The following is a 22,370-nucleotide window of genomic DNA, read 5'->3' as shown; positions in this document are numbered from 1 at the left end:
TCCTATGCAGTCGCCACTGGAATCAAAATCCATGAATAAATGAATCTGTTATATTAATAATAAACACCAGGACACGTAAATTTTAATTCTAATGAATGTGAAAATGTATTAGTTCATCGACAACCACAGAACTTGCTATTGTAGCTGATTACAGATACAAATTTGATTATTTATATTAAATTATTCTCCTAAAATGGGGGCCCCTTTTTGTTCAAGTGAGCCCACTTTTAGGAGAATTCGCTCATAATGATTTTACAGCATAATATTTTCATTATAGTTTTACAGCATGATATTTTTGCTCACAGTAAAACAAATATTGCTTTCTAAATCAGTTTTCCCACAGTTTAGCTAATGTTCATATTCTTTATTAACTGTTTTGGCCATTTTGGGTTTGGCCTATATGTGATTCATACATGTCTAAGGTTTTTACTATGCATTGAAATACACATTGGTGATGTTTTTATAAGCTATTGCATTGATTTGTTTTTATTTTACAAAGAAAATAATAGAATATAAATAATCAAATTTGTATCAATCAGCTACAATAGCAAGTTCTGTGGTTGTCGATGAACTAATACATTTTCACATTCATTAGAATTAAAATTTCGTGTCCTGGTGTTTATTATTAATATAACAGATTCATTTATTCATGGATTTTGATTCCAGTGAAAAACTTGCTGTACACAAAGCTGAGGCACGCACCTTCCTCCGGGCAGTCTAGCAGCTAATATATAATATATATAGGCCTATGTTTGTGTATAGTCTAGCACTATTATATATTACAAAAAAAGATCGTGATTATGTAGGACTATCTCATGCTCAGCTTGGCTTCCATTTGATCCATATTATTCTATTTTATTCAATACATTTTTAGGGTGATGACGATATAAAATATGACGACAGACATTAGAAGCTTCATTCTAAAACCTCAATAGAAGTTTCGAATGTAAATATGACATGACATTTGGTACAGTCTAACGGTCAGAATGACCACTATGGCCATTCTAGTAGGCTAGTTATATAATTCCGTAGTTCTCGTGTTAAATGCAAGTACAAGTACAAGTCTATTGCTTGATTAGTGTCCTTTGGCAGATCAAAGCGTGTCTCAGCCATGACAGTATTACAAATGTCATAGACAGTAATGTCTTTGTATTGAAGGCCAAGTTTAAAATATATCTCTATAAATTCATGCGCATCCATGCTCTCAGTATCTTTGAGTAAATGAATGATGGCAATGACGCAATCGAAAAGCAGCTATACACACACCGAAACTGTAACGCTGCGCGACGCTGAGTATCTCGTGCGCGACGCTGATAGTTCTCGTGCGCGACGCTGAGTATCTCGCGGCGCGACGCTGATAGTTTCGCGGCGCGACGCTGAAGCTCAGGCGCACGCGAAAGTATCTCGCAGCGACGCTATAGTCTCGCGGCGACGCTGAAAGTATCTCGTGCGCGACGCTGAAGTATCTCGTGCGCGACGCCAAAGTTTCTCGTGCGCGACGCGAAATTCTCTTAGATTTTTTTTTGCACAGGTCACTTCGGGGCTCCGTAGCCTTTCAAATAGCCCTTACTATCAAACTTTTGATTTGCATCTCTTTTGTTCAGTTTAATACATTTGTCTATTATTTAATCCAACTGATCTTAATGGTTAATCAATTAATCATTTGGTAAACCTATAGATTTTCATTTCAGCAATATACAGTATATGGATTTTGAGAACTACAGAAATAAAATGTGTGTTTGTATGAACATTTACGTAAATTACGTGTAACCACACATGAGGAATACTCGTTATTGCTAATTGATTTCACATAGTGGTAACCACAATTGGCCACTATATACATAAAAGTGGGGGTGTAAACACTGGCATTTTCTTTCAACATGGAGCAGGATAGACAGCAAGGAATAGGAAGAACTCGTGGACAAGGGATCCGTTAGAGAGGTCAGAGAGGTCAGAGAGGTGGGCATGGGGCCCGTCAAAGGGTTGGTCATCAGAGAGAGGGAGACAGAACTGTTGTGTCTAATGAAGTCCGGGCCATCATCATTGATCATGTGGTGAACCGAGGCCTTACTATGGCAGAGGCTGCCAGATTAGTTGATCCAATTCTATCATCCGAACTTTTCACCAAGAAAACCGGTAAGTGTGGAGGATGTATACTATATTACATTTACAGTAAATTGTAATGAATGTAAATTAATCAGACATGTTACAGTATTGGTACAGTATGATTTATTGACAGTATACTATTTTATGCTTAGAATTGACAGAAAACCCCATAGTGGTGGCCGTGTGCTGACCGACCAGCAAGAGAGGGCAGTGGTGGAAATGGTGAGGGCCAGAAATGATATACGGCTGTCAGAAATAAAGCAGGCAATTGAGGAAAACAATGACACCTTTGCCAATGTGGCATCCATCAGCCTACCAACAGTAGGCCGCCTTTTAAAAGGCACCAGGTATCAATGAAACAAAGTTACCTGGTGCCTTTGGAGAGAAACAATGACCGGGTGAAACAACTAAGGGCTGAGTATGTTAAGGTACAGCAATATATAATGTATTACTGTTACTATTTGATGCATCACTTACATCATATGTATATTGGAACAACACTGTAAAAAGAACTAACCAAAATATATTTTTTAGAGGGTTATGGTGCTTGACGCTGATGTGAACCATCACAAGTAAATTTTTGTTGATGAAGCGGGCTTTAACCTGGCCAAAACTCGTCGCCGTGGACGGAACATCAGTGGCCAATGGGCCACTGTCCAAGTGCCTGGACAACGTGGAGGAAACATCTCCATGTGCGCAGCTATCTCTGAAGATGGTGTCGTAGGATGTAGGCCATTACTTGGTTCCTATAATGTTGCACATCTTATTGAGTTTCTCAATGAAATCGAGCCGGCCTGTCAAGGTGAAGGGGTCACCTATGTAATTGTCTGGGACAATGTGAGGTTCCACCACGCAGAGGTAGTTCAAGCATGGTTTCAGGCCCATCCCCGATTCATCACCCTCTACCTGCCTCCATACTCTCCTTTCCTCAACCCTTTTTTCAGCATGAAGGTGGAAGGTCTATGATCGCCAACCCCTTGAGCGTGCCACCCTCCTTCAGGCCATGGATGATGCATGTGATGACATCAGTGTAGACCAATGTCAAGCATGGATTCGTCAAGCCAAAAGGTTTTTCCCAAGGTGCATGAACAATGATAACATTCATTGTGATGTGGACGAGAATCTATGGCCAAATGCTCAAGACAGGCTTGATCCAAATTAATTTAATGTGTGCATTAAATGTTATGTTTTGTTCTCATTTAGTTACATTTCATTATAGAAAGTATACCTATGTTACAATTATATCTGAAAAATAAAAACTACAGTAATTTGCCCAAATGATTGTAGAGGATGTCTTCATTGATCCTTCACTTGATTACACATATGATGGATATTTTGGAAATTATAGATTATGTAAATGTTGGGTAATGTAAGTGTATTGCCTAATGTGAAAACTGTGTAATCTGTCTTTTATAGTACTGTAGCATATTAATTTCAGCACTTCTAAGGCCGATTTGAAACATGTATCTTGCATTCTTTGCTTTTGGATGAACTGATTGTTAAAAGTACTAAGTTGAAAGAAGATCATACTGTTGTGTTTCTGTGATTAAACCAAATGTTCTCATTACATATTACAATAATCTTGCTTTTGAAACAATGATTATGTGGACTGAAAAATGTATAACTGTAATGAAAGCATGGGATCATGTTTTCAAAGAATGACTAGCTGTGTTACAAGTGTGATCAGTTTGGATTTTTTTACTAAGAGTTTTGAAAATGTACACCTTGTGAAAATAGAACCAAAGCTAATATAAAATTGTAATTAAATATAGAATTACTTATTTTAATATAGGGATATTTTCTGTTTAATTTTTGTGTTACTTTAAATAAAAGTGTGGTTATTTTATATTATTGCCTTTTTTTTTATATTGAGATTCAGTAAAATTATTGCTTTTAATTTAAAAGTATAATAATAATAATAATAATAATACAATTCAAAAAAATAATTGAAAATAAGTAATTAATAACTATATATATATATATTTGTTTTTTTGGTTGTTTGTTTTTTAAGGACCAACATATTTATTTCGGTGCATATTCATTCCTAATATTTTCTTTATTCATAATAAATAAAATATTTTTTCAGTCATTTTCCATTTATAAATGAAACGATTGGTAAAATTTGCACATAAAAAAACATTTATTGTATTGGAAAAATGTATTAATTGATTCAAGTGATCTACCACAGATACAGAAGTGGCAGATGTGGAAACCCAGTTTGACACAGAGATTTTGAAAAGAGAGACATACTTCGACTCACAACCTATTTACCAAGAGCCAGATACTGACTCTGAGGGTCTAAAGAGTACACCTGAGCCCACAAAGGTACAGGAAGGAGAGCCTGGAGTAAATGTTCAGAGACAATGTCCAGAGGTACCAAAACAATTTGTTATCTCTATGAAAAGAAAAATGTGGAATGGGATCAAGCCACGAATATGGTCCTCAAAATTAAGACCACCTTGGACAGACGATGTGTATGACAGCTTTAAAGAACAAAATCCATGTTGTACTCTCTCATTTAAATATCAACATGTCAAGACTCCCTGGAGCAGAAAAAAAAAAACTTCCATATTTACATATAAAGTCAGTGTGCACATTTTCAACTTGCCCAGCCAAATACACTTTCACAATGCAAAATAATCCTGCTGCACTGGGAAAATATGATGTGAAAATGTTAGTCCAACAAACTGGAGATATACACCACAAACTTTCAGAGAAACAGGCTAGGTCAGCAACCAAACTAAAAAGAGGGAAAATAGCAAAGGCCCTAACGCATGGACCCAGTCAGTATTTTTACAGCGCACTACAATCAACACCAAACGAGCAGCTCCTGGCTGGGAACATGATGGAATCTCTCAATAAAAAAGTGTTGAAAGTTATAGGCTCAGAAATGAGGAAAAAGGAGTCCATTCACTCCAATGTCATGATGGAAATATACTTAATGCAGACATTGCTCAAGGAATGTGACACAAAATACTTCAAGGTACCAGGCTACGTACAGCTTTTCAGTATGAATCCGTTCATTGTTCATTTGTACACCGAGCTTGGCATCAGCATTCTTGTGCATCATTTGCGAAGTAAGTCTCCCGTGTCCCTCTATCTTGATGCCACTGGAGGAGTTGTGTCAAAAATACTGGAACAGCCGAAGCGTGTGCTGTACTATGCACTCATTCTTCCAGGGAACGCTAGAGATGCTCCACCTCTTCCCATCTGTGAAATGCTCTCCAACAATCACTCAGTACCACCAATCACATTTTGGCTCATGCAATTTACATTGCATTTGTCACAATACACACAAATAAATGTTCACCAGGTCGAGACTGATTACAGCTGGGCTTTAATACAAAGTGTAATGCTTGCTTTCAACAAAGAGCACATCAGCTCTTACCTCGACAGAGCATACAAGTTCTGCATTGGGAAAACATCATGGGATGAAATGAAGTCATATACTGTCTTGCACATTTGCTCTGCACAAATTTTGAAAGCTGTCAGACAGGCAATCTCTAGGCAAACAGATGACAAAGGACTGAGAGACTTTGCCACCTATGCTTTCGCAAGACTCCAAAATGCCAACAACATGACTGAATCAAGAATTGTGTTCCGTGCATTTTGTGGCCTGCTCACAACCCCACAAAACACAAACCTTGTCAAAGAAAATCTGTGTGTTTTGGAGAGTGTCATTTCAAGATCCAAAGAGGATACACTGGAAGAAACTTCCCAATCTGAAGACTGGGAAATGTGTGAAAGTGAAGAGAGAAGACATGCAATGACCATCATTGGCAGATCACCATTCACTGCTTTCTTCCAGCAGATCATGAAAGAGGTGAAGGAAGAAGAGGAAGGTGATGAGACATGTTTGGCCAAAGAGGACAACCCATACTTTTGTCCAGGCATCCTCACTGTCCTCTTTGATACCTACCTTGCCATTTTTCCTCTTTGGAGTGGCTTGCTGTTGGGAGACCTGACTACCGGTAGGTATGAATCTTGTGAACAGGATTTGGTGACAACATTGACACTACCAAAAACAAGAGATACCAATTGTCACATAGAAAGGTGGTTTGGAGTTGTCAAACATTCCATAATGCATAAACAACAAAATGTCAAACCAGGAATCTTCATAAGAAAAATGCATCAGTCTCTGCAAACAAGATATACAGAGCACATCATTCTACATAACCTTCCTCAAAAGCTGTTGCTCCAGCCTGAGCCACCTCTGAACCTTGATCAGTGTAAAGAAACTTGGATGAAGAAGAAGGAAGAACGTTTCCCAAACACCAAATCCAAATTCTTTTCTGTTCCTCAGAGAATGCCTGTTCCACAAAAAAAGAAAAGAAGGATCCACAAAGATAAGCCAAAAAGTCACAAAGAGTCAAGTCCTGAGCCAATCCAGCTTTATGCAGAGGCACTCCCTGTAGAGGGAGAGGTAATTAAGTTAGTACAAGAAATGAAACTATTTATTGCATATATTCAGCTAACTTATTATTGACTATATGAAGTGTGTAACATTCACAGATTGACACGTTATGGACAAAACCGCACAATGAACTGGTTGTAGCCATTGTGAAGTCTGAAGATCAGAATCTGGAGTTCCTGTTACATCACAAGGAGTTCCTAACACTGAAGCCGCATGACTGGTTATTTGGAGAGGTACACATATCATAACAAAAATATCTAGTAAATACAAAATTGTACTATATATACATTTATAAACTATAAAAAATGTTGTACCTAAGAAAAAGTAAATGCCAGATACTACATGTTTTTTCTCAATGTACGTACTAATTGAAATAAATTGAATAATTGCAATGATTTATCTTTTTTTTTCCCAGACGATCGAGTGCTATTTAAGAGCTGTACTTAATGCAAAGGGTGCAAATATCTACCAGCTAAGCCATTACACCACAGGTGTCATTTTAAATGGCACAGAAGACCAGGTCATACGACAAGGTTTGAAAAAAGTGAGTGCAACTACTTATGATTCTGCATTTTTATATATACATGTATTTTACAGTACACAAATACGTTTATTTACATTTCTGATATATAGGTCAACTTTGAGCAATATGATGGGGTCATCTCTGTTGTAAATATCAGACACATGCATTGGAGGTTTGTGGTAAGTAAAAATATATTATAAGTAAAAAATTCAATTATTGTGTTGTATGACTATTACAGATAAAGACATTTAATTGAATGACTAATTATTAATCTTTTTTTTTATATTTAGTATCTACATGCTACAAATAACACCATTTTCATACTTGACCCTCAACGCGGTAGTGATGAAATGAAACTTGCCACACAAGCATGCAAAAAATTTGTGTATGTTATGTTGTATAAAAAATCTGTAACCTTTTTCGATCTACAACACTAATATTGGAATATTACCATATGGATGTTGCTGAAGACCACCACAACCCCACACACTGTATTTTTCCTACAACAGGGAATATTTCAGGAAGAGAGGAAACCAGCATGGAAGAAAAGACTGGGTGGACACTATGTGGAAGCCTGGGACAATACACCATTCGTTCCAGGAGGATGCTTTCAGCTGTGGTGTCTTTGTGATGCAGGTAAATGGAGGGAAAACTACTTTACATAAACACTGTTCTCACATTTTCCCATATGAGACTAGTAATGTTCTCCGCTCTCCTTCTAGATGGCCAAGCAGGTGGTGGAACACTTTCCAAAAATTCCTGAGAGCATCAACATAATACCCAGCAAAGAGGAGATGTGCCACATCAGGAAAAATGTTGCCAAAACAATTTTGCAGGCATCAGGTATTGGCAAACTATTTAAAAGAACAGTTTATTTCCAGAGACAGAGTGATGGAGTATAATTATCTACATTATCATAATTGCAGTGTCGAGAGATGAGTATTGCTCTGTATGTGGACAAAAAGACACTAAGGACCAAACAGAGGAGCTCTGCACCTGGGTATTCTTTATGTCATTATTGCCTATTTGTTGAAAGTGAAAAGAAATTGATGAGAAAATGAGTTTTCACAAATACATTTCATAATTACAACAGTTTCTGAATAAATCTAACAATGTCCTATTTTTCTTCCAGGTTCAATGTGAATTATGCCAGAGGTGGTTTCATGTCCAGTGCCTCGAAATTAATCTGCCACCAAAAGAGGAACCATGGATTTGTGGTTTGTGTTTGTAAGCTATTCAGTTAGAGGAGCTCATGCTAAAAGTGTGTTTAAATTGTAAAAAATATGTATGTATTTGATGAAGCAGAAAAAATACATACGTATATATATACACTCACCTAAAGGATTATTAGGAACACCATACTAATACTGTGTTTGACCCCCTTTCGCCTTCAGAACTGCCTTAATTCTACGTGGCATTGATTCAACAAGGTGCTGAAAGCATTCTTTAGAAATGTTGGCCCATATTGATAGGATAGCATCTTGCAGTTGATGGAGATTTGTGGGATGCACATCCAGGGCATGAAGCTCCCGTTCCACCACATCCCAAAGATGCTCTATTGGGTTGAGATCTGATGACTGTGGGGGCCATTTTAGTACAGTGAACTCATTGTCATGTTCAAGAAACCAATTTGAAATGATTCGAGCTTTGTGACATGGTGCATTATCCTGCTGGAAGTAGCCATCAGAGGATGGGTACATGGTGGCCATAAAGGGATGGACATGGTCAGAAACAATGCTCAGGTAGGCCGTGGCATTTAAACGATGCCCAATTGGCACTAAGGGGCCTAAAGTGTGCCAAGAAAACATCCCCCACACCATTACACCACCACCACCAGCCTGCACAGTGGTAACAAGGCATGATGGATCCATGTTCTCATTCTGTTTATGCCAAATTCTGACTCTAACATCTGAATGTCTCAACAGAAATCGAGACTCATCAGACCAGGCAACATTTTTCCATTCTTCAACTGTCCAATTTTGGTGAGCTCTTGCAAATTGTAGCCTCTTTTTCCTATTTGTAGTGGAGATGAGTGGTACCCGGAGGGGTCTTCTGCTGTTGTAGCCCATCCGCCTCAAGGTTGTGCGTGTTGTGGCTTCACAAATGCTTTGCTGCATACCTCGGTTGTAACGAGTGGTTATTTCAGGCAAAGTTGCTCTTCTATCAGCTTGAATCAGTCGGCCCATTCTCCTCTGACCTCTAGCATCAACAAGGCATTTTCGCCCACAGGACTGCCGCATACTGGATGTTTTTCCCTTTTCACACCATTCTTTGTGAACCCTAGAAATGGTTGTGCGTGAAAATCCCAGTAACTGAGAAGATTGTGAAATACTCAGACCGGCCCGTGTGGCACCAACAATCATGCCACGCTCAAAATTGCTTAAATCACCTTTCTTTTCCATTCTGACATTCAGTTTGGAGTTCAGGAGATTGTCTTGACCAGGACCACACCCCTAAATGCATTGAAGCAACTGCCATGTGATTGGTTGATTAGATCATTGCATTAATGAGAAATTGAACAGGTGTTCCTAATAATCCTTTAGGTGAGTGTATTTTCTTGCTTATGTTTTATCAATTTTGCTTATGCTTTATCATTTAATCATTTGTATATTTAATATCATTTAACCAAATATAATCAATCATATTGTAAGAAACATTAGTATTAGGTTGATGTGTTTCTCATTAGTATCATTTAGATGTGTTTACCATTATTATCATTTGAAATGTATGCTTGCTGCTTTTCTTTTATTAATTTGTATGCCTCAAATGTAGCTGACTGATTTAGAAGTCTGTAAGTGTCCATAGACAGACCACAAATGCTTGAATGTCTCAGAATAAAGTGACAAATGAATGTTCTCTTAGCTAAACATCTTGCAGAAGGGACATGTTGTGCAGTTCTGTATTGTGTATTGTATTAATATGAACATAAAATAAACAACTTTCTGACTGACACTTTTAGGGTACCAGACAATGTGTGTATGCCTCACCCCACTTGTCCTGGCAAATTATCTCCGCCCCATAATTCCCTTTATAAAACAGACAATATAATTGTCCTTCAATGACTTAATAACAACAAAATATCTCAACATTGCTGATTCCAGATTCATTTCTAAATTAGCAAGCACTGTTACTGCATTCAGATATAAGATACAGACATTAAAGACTACATGAAAAGAACATTTCAGTAATTACACTGGTAACTTCTATAACAAAGTAAAATCTCACAAGCCTAGAGAAGTCATTCAACTCATGTGATATTTAGAAAGAAAAATATTGATGAATACCTTGATAAGTCACTTATTACATTTACATTGAAGCAGCAGTTTATTCCAAAATCCACACCCTCCACACCCAAAATAAACATCATGTTTGCTGTCATGTTTTCTGAGTACTTGTCAATAAGCTGATGGATTCAGTACCACGGACAGTAATATTTCTGCAGGACTGTAAACATTATAGTATATTTGCAATATTCTAGTATGTTTTTATATATAAAAATACTTATATGAGTTTCCAGGCCTTTGTGTGAGCCAGGAGAGAGCATATGAGGTTACTAAAAGTGTTGATACTGCAGAGAACACAAAGAATGGTATATAACCCTGAAAAACAGGTGTATTTCTTCAAAAACAAAAAGTGTTTCTGTTAATCAATAGTACACTGATGAGAGTCCTTGGTGTGCTGGCATGTATCTTTTCAAAGATACTTTTAATCAGTTATTATATGAATGGTGTCTTGTTTTAATAAGCTAAATGTATTATAATTTGGCAACTGGTGTTTTCTTTCAAATAATAATGTGTTTGAACAAACAAGGCTGCCCATTGAGGGAATGTGCTGAAAATGCAGGAAAAAGATAAAAAGTATTTGATGGAGACATGGCTGTTTACGCAGATGTTTCTAGGAGTTGATGTACTCTGTCCATGAACTGTAACATGAGGTCAAGTTATGAGAGGCTACCAAAGATGCATGTTTCTTTTTCTTTTTAATAGATAGACGAGGGATCTCCCACCAATATTTAATTAACAAAGGACGTAGAACATATTGGTGGGAAAGAGACAAGGCAGTGACCTCATGGGTCAGAGATAGTGGGTAACAAGATAACAAAAAGGTATATAAACTGAGAACTTAGGATAATGAGTCAGAACGGACAGCTGGCCGGTCTCATGTTTGTTGGTGTTCAATAAACTACAACTTTGGCATCTGGAACTCAAGACTCCGGGAGTTTTCTTACAACTTAGAGAGATTCATTGTGATATTCCACGACAACATCAATCAATGTACATGAATTGTGTTATTGTTAAAGTTTCATGTTAAACACAGATGTCATACAACAGGAAAACATAAAATAGAGTTTAGCCATTCTTTTTATTCAACACCTGGAGAACACTGTTACACACTCTTTATCACAGATAAAAACAGAAAAACAGAGGTGAATAAAACAGCAAGACATGGGCTGTAGTATGTTCTGTAGGGTCCAGACAAGATGATCCAACTTGCTTTGTAGCAGTGGTCTCAATGCTTTTCAAAACCTTTTGAAATAAATCATATGTCATTATTAAAACCACCACACTTACACAGTTCTTTTTCATTTTTTGTTTCTCAAATAAATAAATAAATATAAACGGTTGTAAAATGAAGCAATTAACTATGTTCAGGAGATTAAACATGATTTTCCTTTCTACAGTCTGGATTGTTACCAAATTACAGTTCATGTACAGATTCATTCATTATTATTTCATAAACACCTTTTTAAACACCATCATTATAATGCAGGTTTTGTTGCTAAAGGACATTCTATAGCATCAGAACACATAATGTGAGAGATATTTGCCAGTAGGCTAAAATGTAGTTGTCTGTTTGCACACGATGAAAAACAATATGAACTTTTTAGACGGTCCCTATCTTGGTTACGACACATATTGAATATTCATCTCTAAAGTACATGCTTAAAAATATACTTGCCCATTTTGATCGATTGTAAAAAATGTTGTAGTTCACAACCTTTGTTGTCAATATCATGTAGCTGCTTCGAATCTGAAAAAAAAAAAATTGCTTTATTGACTATTTAATTGAAAAAGTTCTTTAACGCGAATGTGCGAATATCAAACCAACTTTACCTAAGTCTAAGAGACCTGGGAGAGGGCAAAGCCCTTCTGACAGGATTCCAAAAACGTTAGCATAGATTTGTGTAACGCGGCCGTTCCATAGACATTCTAGGCGGTACACTGGTGAGGAGACAAGAGGTCGTTCTTTTTGAATGGATGTCTATGGAGGAGATGCTGAATAAACCACTTTTGTGAAGAAACAGCTACTAATTTAATGAATTAACCGCCTGTCCGCTAATCTTCAACATATTTAACACAAAAAAATATATTTTGGAGTGAACTATGTGCGGAGTTCTCTATGATAAAATTGCTGTTTTATAAAATATGTCACGGACAATTTTACGACCGGAAGGTGTCCGTTTAGGGCTCTCTCCATTCATTTGTAAAGCATCAGCAAATTGTCGTAAAATGCTAGTTGGCCGTTACTCTCTCTCCAATGATAGAACCACGAAGGAAGTTGACCCACGAAGGAAGTTGACAGGTACTATAAGATCTCTGGTGCCAGCTGTCTGTAGGAGCAGTATGAGGAACCAATGTCTGGAAGAACCTGAACCCGGCGTCCAATCAGAGACAGCAGCACTGATCTATATAGATCAGTGGACAGCAGCCAATCGCTATACTTCCAGAGTGTGAACCGGGTTCACACACTTCCCCAGTGAGCGGGGAAACCTCGTTGTATATCTTGATTCTTGGCATACAATTTTATATTACCATATAAAAATGTTATTGCTAATAAAGTAATATAAATAATTTACCAAATTATTCATAGATGTCCCTAGTGAAATAAGTATACTTTATTGTATTTGAAATTTATTCTTTCTTTTTTTTTCAGTTGGATATTGCAAATATACTAACAAAAATTGTACTATCTTTAAATATATTACATCATGCTTTTACCAATTTTCACAATACAACTTTTAACACACTTTAAAATAATTGTACTTTAGTATACTATCTAAAAATATATTTTAGAAAAATATAATTGAAGTGAAAATTCTGTTTATTTTTCAAAAGTGTATTTATTTGCACTTTACTTAAAAATATATTTTAGGCGAGTGGCCATCAGGCGCAAGTGTAACGATGAGCATTTCAGCAGGAAAAAAATAACAATGCGTAGTTTGTGTGTGGCCGTTGTTCCAAAATTATTTTGTTTGTTTCAGCGTTCTTTTAATTTAAAAGCATGGTAGGTGTAAATGCCTCCCATCGGCAGTTTAAATTATAGCTGTTTATCCTGCTATTTTTTGGTACGTATAGTAATAGTAGTTTGGAACTATTCATTGCGGCGCTAGTGTTCCGCCCGGAACTAATTAAGAAAACACCTGTTTACGAAGCGCCAAAAAAGACGACAGAAAATAAATCAGCGACAGCTACACAAAGTAATAAACATGTAAGCAGACAAACCTAGAAGAAAAGTTGGAGAAAAATAAAGGAAGATTTAGCCCCTCATAAGAGACAGGCAGCCGTATGTTTTGATTTAAGTTTATTTGGTAAAGTTTGCAATGGTAAGTTAGATTAATATCACTGTTTTGATTTCTTTTGGCATGTTGAAGTGTAATAATTTTACACACTGTGTGTATGGAATCTTTAGTGCATAAATGTTTTGTAAGTGAATGATTTTATATGCTTTTTCTGTATGTTGTTTCTAATTGAATTATTGCTTTAAAGGCAAGTTGTAAGTTATACTGTGAAACGTTTATGCTGCCTGATACTGTGAAATACTGTGTTTTCTGACTGATGTATAGCCATGTGGTGCTTCAAATGTAGACAAAGGACATTCACACATGCTTTTATTTATTTTATTCCTTGTTATTTTGTCCTTTAACCCAGTTCTCATGGGTTGTTTTGGATGGATTGAACCCAGTCTTTTAACCATGACCTCTTGCCTTATGTCTGTCATTTGAGGGAGAGCTACAGATGGTACATTTTATGTTATGCAAATATAAAACCATGTGAGATTTAAATAAACACTGTCTGTTATTGAAGTTATATGTTATTTATTGTAATGGCCTTGAAAACAAGTGCATTCAGCATTGGGTGAAAGGTCCCCCAAGAAATTACTTAGGTAAAGTCGCGGACTTCCGCGTTCAATAACTCGTGAACTAAACGTTGTTGCTACACACAACACCTATCACATATAACCAGGGCTGGCGCTACCTATAGGCGAACTAGGCAGTTGCCTAGGGCCTCGGCCTTGGAGGCAGGGCCTCCAAAACATACACATGCTTATCCACCAATCAAGAGCAGCAAAATACTATGCTGTTTGTCCATTGGATATAACAATTGTCATTCACCTGTAGTTAAACCAATTAATATCACCGTTTACATGCGAGTCACTCCCAACCTCTGAATTTATGAATGAAGAGATTGTAGATGAATAAAATCCAACTTTTCTGCAAATTTATCTGATAGCGCTGAAGCGAACTCATCTTTCAGGGGCTGCTAAGCAGGCACGCAAAGAAAGTGCAGCTCGTGATTCAGGTATCATCTATTTTTGAGTGATTGTAATGTATTGTAAAAAATAAACTGATTCTAACGATCAGCGTCATTTTGAGATAGATCATTTGACGGTTATTTCCAGTTCAAAAGAGCGCGAGCGCCGTTGATGGACTGAATTCGCTTCTGACACTTTGAATCCGAGCGTATATAGCTACAATCGTTTTTCAGCCCTAGTCAGGAGCTGACTCGCAAAACACTACAGAAAAAGTCAAGTTTGTCAGTCAAAGAGCAAACGCACTATACTAAAGCATTGTTTATTATGTGTTAAAACAGTCTGTATATCTTCTAAAACGCAGATGTTTAGCCTACATTAACTGCTCTAGTCTATCATAATAGACTATAGACCATAATAGACTTCATTTTTTTTCGTTTTCCAATCATAAATACTGTTGCAATATTTATTGAAAATAAGTATGCAATCTTAAGCATATGAATAAGCACACAATTACAGTTGACGAAATTAACTTGTCTTTTCACTTCCACTAGCAACTGATTTGTGTATCAAGGTATTTCTCTACAATACATACCTAATATGACTATATTTAGTCTATCAAAAACAAAACCGTTCATTATCCCAAATAGTGGGTTAGTGTATTACCATAAATAAATTACTGAACAAATTACTGCAAAAAACTTCCTGACTGCTAAAAAAAAAAAAGATGACTTTTCAGATGATATTTTTTTTGTTTACCTTAATTAAAGTTACATTAATATGCACATTTAAGTAAAAATATAAAAATACTGATAACAGGTTTTGTATAAATAAAATGGTTAGGAATCATATTTGTTTTCAAGTCTTTTTTATTAAATGATGTTTTATTAACAAAGTTCGGGAGGAGCACATTCAGATAATCAACGAGATAAGAGGTATATATACTGCAGACTTACCTCTGTTCATTGACAGTTTATCAGCATCCCTCCACCGCCCCCATCTCCTCACTTTGATTTTTAATAATCTTTTATTGGATGTAAACAACACAATCCAAAATACAATGCAATCCAATGTAATACTGTGTAAATCTGGCCAAAATTCAGAGCCTGGAGCCCTCCCCTGGACAGCATGCCAAATACGCATGATCTTTATTTAATTTGATGTAAGTGTGAACTCGTGAATTCTGAAAGGTGGAGGGGAGGAGGGCATGGCGGGGGCCTCCAACATACATTTTGCCTAGGGCCTCCAAATGTCTAGAACCGGCCCTGCATATAACTACAGATAAAACACCAGAAGCTACAACATAAATTTCCTCAAAACGATCTTTCCTTCGCACTGGACAAAATACATTGATCTCTATGCGCAGGCTGCTAAGAAGGGACCATCTGCAAAGTGTAAACCCGAAGGAAAGCTCGTTTTGAGGAGAGTAAAATATTAAAACAATGTTATTTGTGAAGTAACTATATTCAGCTCATGAGATATTGAACGCGGAACTCCGCAAATATGCGAAATGAATATAAAAAGCAACTTGCAGACTTGATCATGTAGGACCTTAAGGACCACATAGCCTACGTGGACAGCACCATGAACATAGTCAAGTTTAAAAAAAAAAACCCAACCAGGGTAAAAATAGTTTCAGGTTTGATATTTGCTGCGTATTCACCTAGACTGCTTTAGTGTACTTTTGTGTAGGCTATTGTACATACAGTACGCAAAAATGTTTTATGTAAAACAGTAATTCACCAAAGGGATTTTTTCATGTTCCAAAGGTTGTAGTATGTTCCTACTGACCAGACTGACTTACTACAGGTGGAATTTTGACAGTACCTCCCTTACTGTACGTTCAGTATACAAATATTAATTAAAAAAAATTACAGTAATTCCCCTAAAGTATTTTTTCCTGTTCCAAAGGCTGTAGTGCTTTCCTATTGACCACACTGACTCACTACAGGTGAAATTTTCACAATAACTCCCTTACTGTACGTACTGAAGGGTTGGGGTCAGAATCCCCTGTCTCTTCAATTTAATTATATATATCCTTTTTATATATATCCTTTTGAATGATTACTTTATTCTTATTAAAAATTCAACAATCAAGTACGTATCCTAATCATTTCTGTATTCATTTTCTTTTAGGTGCATTCCAGTGTGTGCCCTTGGGTTGTGTTCACATGCAAGGGGCCTTTTGATGATAATTGTCTTGGGATTCAGAGAGCGGCGAGAGAGACTCTGTACTCATGTATTGCATATATATTATATATATATTGTAAGTAAATCAAAACCAAATAATTTACAAGCTTTTAACTTCATGAGGTGCAATGGCAAGGTATCTAACACCGGAGACGTCCTTGGTGAATCTGCCTCTGGCTGGACATTCCTTTACAGTCCTTTTTAAAGTCCATCAACTTTTTGACATGTTCAGAAATCCCCTCCTGGAAACTCCCTCTGCATACATTCAGTCTTTTACAGCCAATTGGTCAAACACAAAATCTTGAACTGTCATTATTTCTGGAAGACCCCTTAGGACTTTTGCATATAAAACTCTTTGTCTCTTTTTGTCCTCTTTTTCTGGAGCTTTCCATCATCGCTGTATCTTCTGTATCTCGTCCGCAACACATAGACGGTAATGATGGCATTTTTCTCCTTTCTTTTGCAAAGCTCTTTCTAATACATTTTCAACTCCTCTCTATGCCACCATCATCTGCTTAATAAATGCTTACAACATTCAGTGTGGTATGTTTTTCTTTATAAACCATTTTCATAATAAGAATATTTATACAACAAGTTACAGTGTTTTCCTTAATAAACCAGCTTCATAATAAAAATCTTTATAAAACAAGTTGAGGTGTTTTTCTTAATAAACTATTTTCTCAGTATATGGTTACAATGATTATTAATACAAGTGTTTTACAGTAAACACTTTCTTAATAAATTGTTTAACAACTACTTATGGTACCTTTCATTATAAAACCACTTTTTATTAGTTACAATTGTGGTTTACTATGACCCATAAATACTTCTTATACCAAAAGCCATGATTAGAATAGAATAATTGCATATTTCACAACAATATCCACATATCTGCATCTATATATCTGTCTTAGTTGACTTGTATAAGTTTGAGGGTCAATTTATACATAATTTCACCTTATTTTCCTTAAGTGAACATCTCATGTGTATTTCTTTAGGGAGTGGAGTAAAGGGGCATATTATCGTTCCTGCTTTCCTGGAGTGAAATGTTTTATCAGCCTGTTAAGGTGGACTGCTCTTCTGATAATTAGCTCAGGCCTTCTTCAGCCTCGAAGAGAGCTGTTGTTTGTCAGTGTTCTGTGTGTGTGTGCGCGTTTGGTATTCTTTGCAGGTTCTGAACTTTGTGATATAGCCTAAAACATTTTCGGACCCTGGAAGAAGGTCACCACGGATTAAATCTTGGAAATGGACGACAAATATTCTGATTAACGGCGATATACCCACTTATCTATCAAAAATTTATTATTGTTTAGACTTTGTTGTCTTAGCCAATCAGAAGTAAACAATTATGTAATGCATGTCCTTGGAAAAGGTATAATTGTGTGAGATTTGTTTATAAGGTAGAGTTGGCTTGCGACCTCCTCGTGACTTTGACGCTGGCTTTACCAATTTAACTGCAAACTATTCTTCAGTAAAATTGTACTTATTTGATTGAATTTCACGACTCCTGGTCTTCTTTCATCATATTATCTGGTCCTGGGTCTTACAACTGTACCCCCCCCCCCAAACAGTACAATAATCAAATAATTTTTTCCTGTTCCAATGGCTGTAGTGCTTTCCTAGTGATCAGACTGACTTACTACAGGTGAAGTTTTCACAATAACTCCCTTACTGTACAATTATCAAATATATTTATGTAATAAACTGTAATTCACGTATAGTGTTTTTTTATATTTATATTCCAATGGCTGTAGTGCTTTCCTAGTGATCAGACTGACTTACTACAGGTGAAATTTTGACAATAACTCCCTTACTGTACGTACAATAAATTAATAAGTTCAAGAAAACATTACTGTCATTCCCCTAAAGTATTTTTTCCTGTTCCAAAGGCTGTAGTGCTTTTCTAGTGACCATACTGACTTATTACAGGTGAAATTTTCACAATAACTCCTTTACTGTACAATTATCAAATATATTTATGTAATAAACATTTTTACATGTGTTTATTACATATGTTTATGTAATAAACTGTAATTCACCTATAGTGTTTTTTTATAATCATATTCCAATGGTTGTAGTGCTTTCCTAGTGATCAGACTGACTTACTACATGTTGAATACTGCCAATACCTACCTTACTGTAAGTATACTACAATCATATTATTCTGAAGAAATTATTCTAATTTCACCTTTTTCATGTTCCAGAGGTTATAGCATGTTCCTAGTGATCACTCTACTCAATTAACTTTGATCAATGTATTAGGTAAAAGTATGTATTATAACTGCTGTTCCTTGTACAACACATTTCTTTCATTGATTAAAGAAATTCAGATACTTTAGATTAATCATATTTTCAATGTTATAAATAAGCAACACCCTTATTGTAATGATTCAAGTTAAGTTTTTGTTATGAAGTCCTGAAGAAGTGGATTCTGGAAAACAGGATAATGTATGAAATTCAGAACCATGGACAGCGCCGTTTCCAGCGTGCGAAAAACATGTGTTGTGCCAAATTTCAACCCCGCCAAATTATTACCCTCTATTGGTACGTTTAGGATTAGTTATGGGGAGTGGTTAGGGTTAGGATTAGGCAATCAGGTACTGACTTCAACGAGGGGGGGTAATAATTTGGCAAGGGGTCGAAATTCGGCACAACACCGGAAAGGACACGCGCACACACTCATCTTATGTTCAAAAATCATTTCTATAATCACAATTCAGTCACTGCAAAGATTGAAAAAAAAAAAAAACTTCCATATTTACATATAAAGGCAGTCTGCACATTTTCAACTTGCCCAGCCAAATACACTTTCACAATGCAAAATAATCCTGCTGCACTGGGAAAATGTGATGTGAAAATGTTAGTCCAACAAACTGGAGATATACACCACAAACTTTCAGAGAAAAAGGCTAGGCCAGCAACCAAACTAAAAAGAGGGAAAATAGCAAAGGCCCTAACGCATGGACCCAGTCAGTATTTTTACAGCACACTACAATCAACACCAAACGAGCAGCTCCTGGCTGGGCACATGACGGAATCTCTCAATAAAAAAGTGTTGAAAGTTATAGGCTCAGAAATGAGGAAAAAGGAGTCCATTCACTCCAATGTCATGATGGAAATATACTTAATGCAGACATTGCTCAAGGAATGTGACACAAAATACTTCAAGGTACCAGGCTACTTACAGCTTTTCAGTATGAATCCGTTCATTGTTCATTCGTACACCGAGCTTGGCATCAGCATTCTTGTGCATCATTTGGGAAGTAAGTCTCCTGTGTCCCTCTATCTTGATGCCACTGGAGGAGTTGTGTCAAAAATACCAGAACAGCCGAAGCGTGTGCTGTACTGTGCACTCGTTCTTCCAGGGAACGCTAGAGATGCTCCACCTCTTCCCATCTGTGAAATGCTCTCCAACAATCACTCAATACCACCAATCACATTCTGGCTCATGCAATTTACATTGCATTTGTCAAAATACACACAAATAAATGTTCACCAGGTCGAGACTGGTTACAGCTGGGCTTTAATACAAAGTGTAATGCTTGCTTTCAACAAAGAGCACATCAGCTCTTACCTCGACAGAGCATACAAGTTCTGCATTGGGAAAACATCATGGGATGAAATGAAGTCATATACTGTCTTGCACATTTGCTCTGCACACATTTTGAAAGCTGTCAGACAGGCAATCTCTAGGCAAACAGATGACAAAGGACTGAGAGACTTTGCCACGTATGCTTTCGCAAGACTCCAAAATGCCAACAACATGACTGAATCAAGAATTGTATTCCATGCATTTTGTGGCCTGCTCATAACTCCACAAAACACAAACTGTGTCAAAGAAAGTCTGTGTGTTTTGGAGAGTGTCATTTCAAGATCCAAAGAGGATACACTGGAAGAAACTTCCCAATCTGAAGACTGGGAAATGTGTGAAAGTGAAGAGAGAAGACATGCAATGACCATCATTGGCAGATCACCATTCACTGCTTTCTTCCAGCAGATCATGAAAGAGGTGAAGGAAGATGAGGAAGGTGATGAGACATGTTTGGTCAAAGAGGACAACCCATACTTTTGTCCGGGCATCCTCACTGTCCTCTTTGATACCTACCTTGCCATTTTTCCTCTTTGGAGTGGCTTGCTGTTGGGAGACCTGACTACCGGTAGGTATGAATCTTGTGAACAGGATTTGGTGACAACACTGACACTACCAAAAACAAGAGATACCAATTGTCACATAGAAAGGTGGTTTGGAATTGTCAAACATTCCATAATGCATAAAGAACAAAATGTCAAACCAGGAATCTTCATAAGAAAAATGCATCAGTCTCTGCAAACAAGATATACAGAGCACATCATTCTTCATAACCTTCCTCAAAAGCTGTTGCTCCAGCCTGAGCCACCTCTGAACCTTGATCAGTGTAAAGAAACTTGGATGAAGAAGAAGGAAGAACGTTTCCCAAACACCAAATCCAAATTCTTTTCTGTTCCTCAGAGAATGCCTGTTCCACAAAAAAAGAAAAGAAGGATCCACAAAGATAAGCCAAAAAGCCACAAACAGTCAAGTCCTTAGCCAATGCAGCTTCCTGCAGAGGCACTCCCTGTAGAGGAAGAGGTAATTAAGTTAGTACAACAAATGAAACTATTTATTGCATATATTCAGCTAACTTATTATTGACTATATGAAGTGTGTAACATTCACAGATTGACATGTTATGGACAAAACCGCACAATGAACTGGTTGTAGCCATTGTGAAATCTGACGATCAGAATCTGGAGTTCCTGTTACATCATGAGGAGTTCCTAACACTGAAGCCGCATGACTGGTTATTTGGAGAGGTACACATATCATAACAAAAATATATAGTAAATACAAAATTGTACTATATATACATTTATAAACTATAAAAAATGTTGTACCTAAGAAAAAGTAAATGCCAGATACTAAATGTTTTTTTCTCAATGTACGTACTAATTTAAATAAATTGAATAATTGCAATGATTTATCTTTTTTTTTCCCAGACGATCGAGTGCTATTTAAGAGCTGTACTTAATGCAAAGGGTGCAAATATCTACCAGCTAAGCCATTACACCACAGGTGTCATTTTAAATGGCACAGAAGACCAGGTCATACGACAAGGTTTGAAAAAAGTGAGTGCAACTACTTATGGTTCTGCATTTTTATATATACATGTATTTTACAGTACACAAATACGTTTATTTACATTTCTGATATATAGGTCAACTTTGAGCAATATGATGGGGTCATCTCTGTTGTAAATATCAGACATGTGCACTGAAGGTTTGTGGTAAGTAAAAATATATTATAAGTAAAAAATACAATTATTGTGTTGTATGAATATTACAGATAAACTTTGATACACCCATACATAAATGTTTGACCTTTTCACAGACATTTAATTGAATGACTAATTATTATTCTTTTTTTTATGTATTTAGTATCTACATGCTACAACTAACACCATTTTCATACTTGACCCTCAACGTGGTAGTAATGAAATGAAACTTGCCACACAAGCATGCAAAAAATGTGTGTATGTTATGTTGTTTAAAAAATCTGTAACCTTTTTCGATCTACAACACTAATATTGG

The sequence above is a fragment of the Xyrauchen texanus genome, chromosome 22 (genome assembly GCF_025860055.1).
Source record: "Xyrauchen texanus isolate HMW12.3.18 chromosome 22, RBS_HiC_50CHRs, whole genome shotgun sequence".
Classification (NCBI taxonomy): Eukaryota; Metazoa; Chordata; class Actinopteri; order Cypriniformes; family Catostomidae; genus Xyrauchen; species Xyrauchen texanus.
This window is presented reverse-complemented; position numbering follows the sequence as displayed.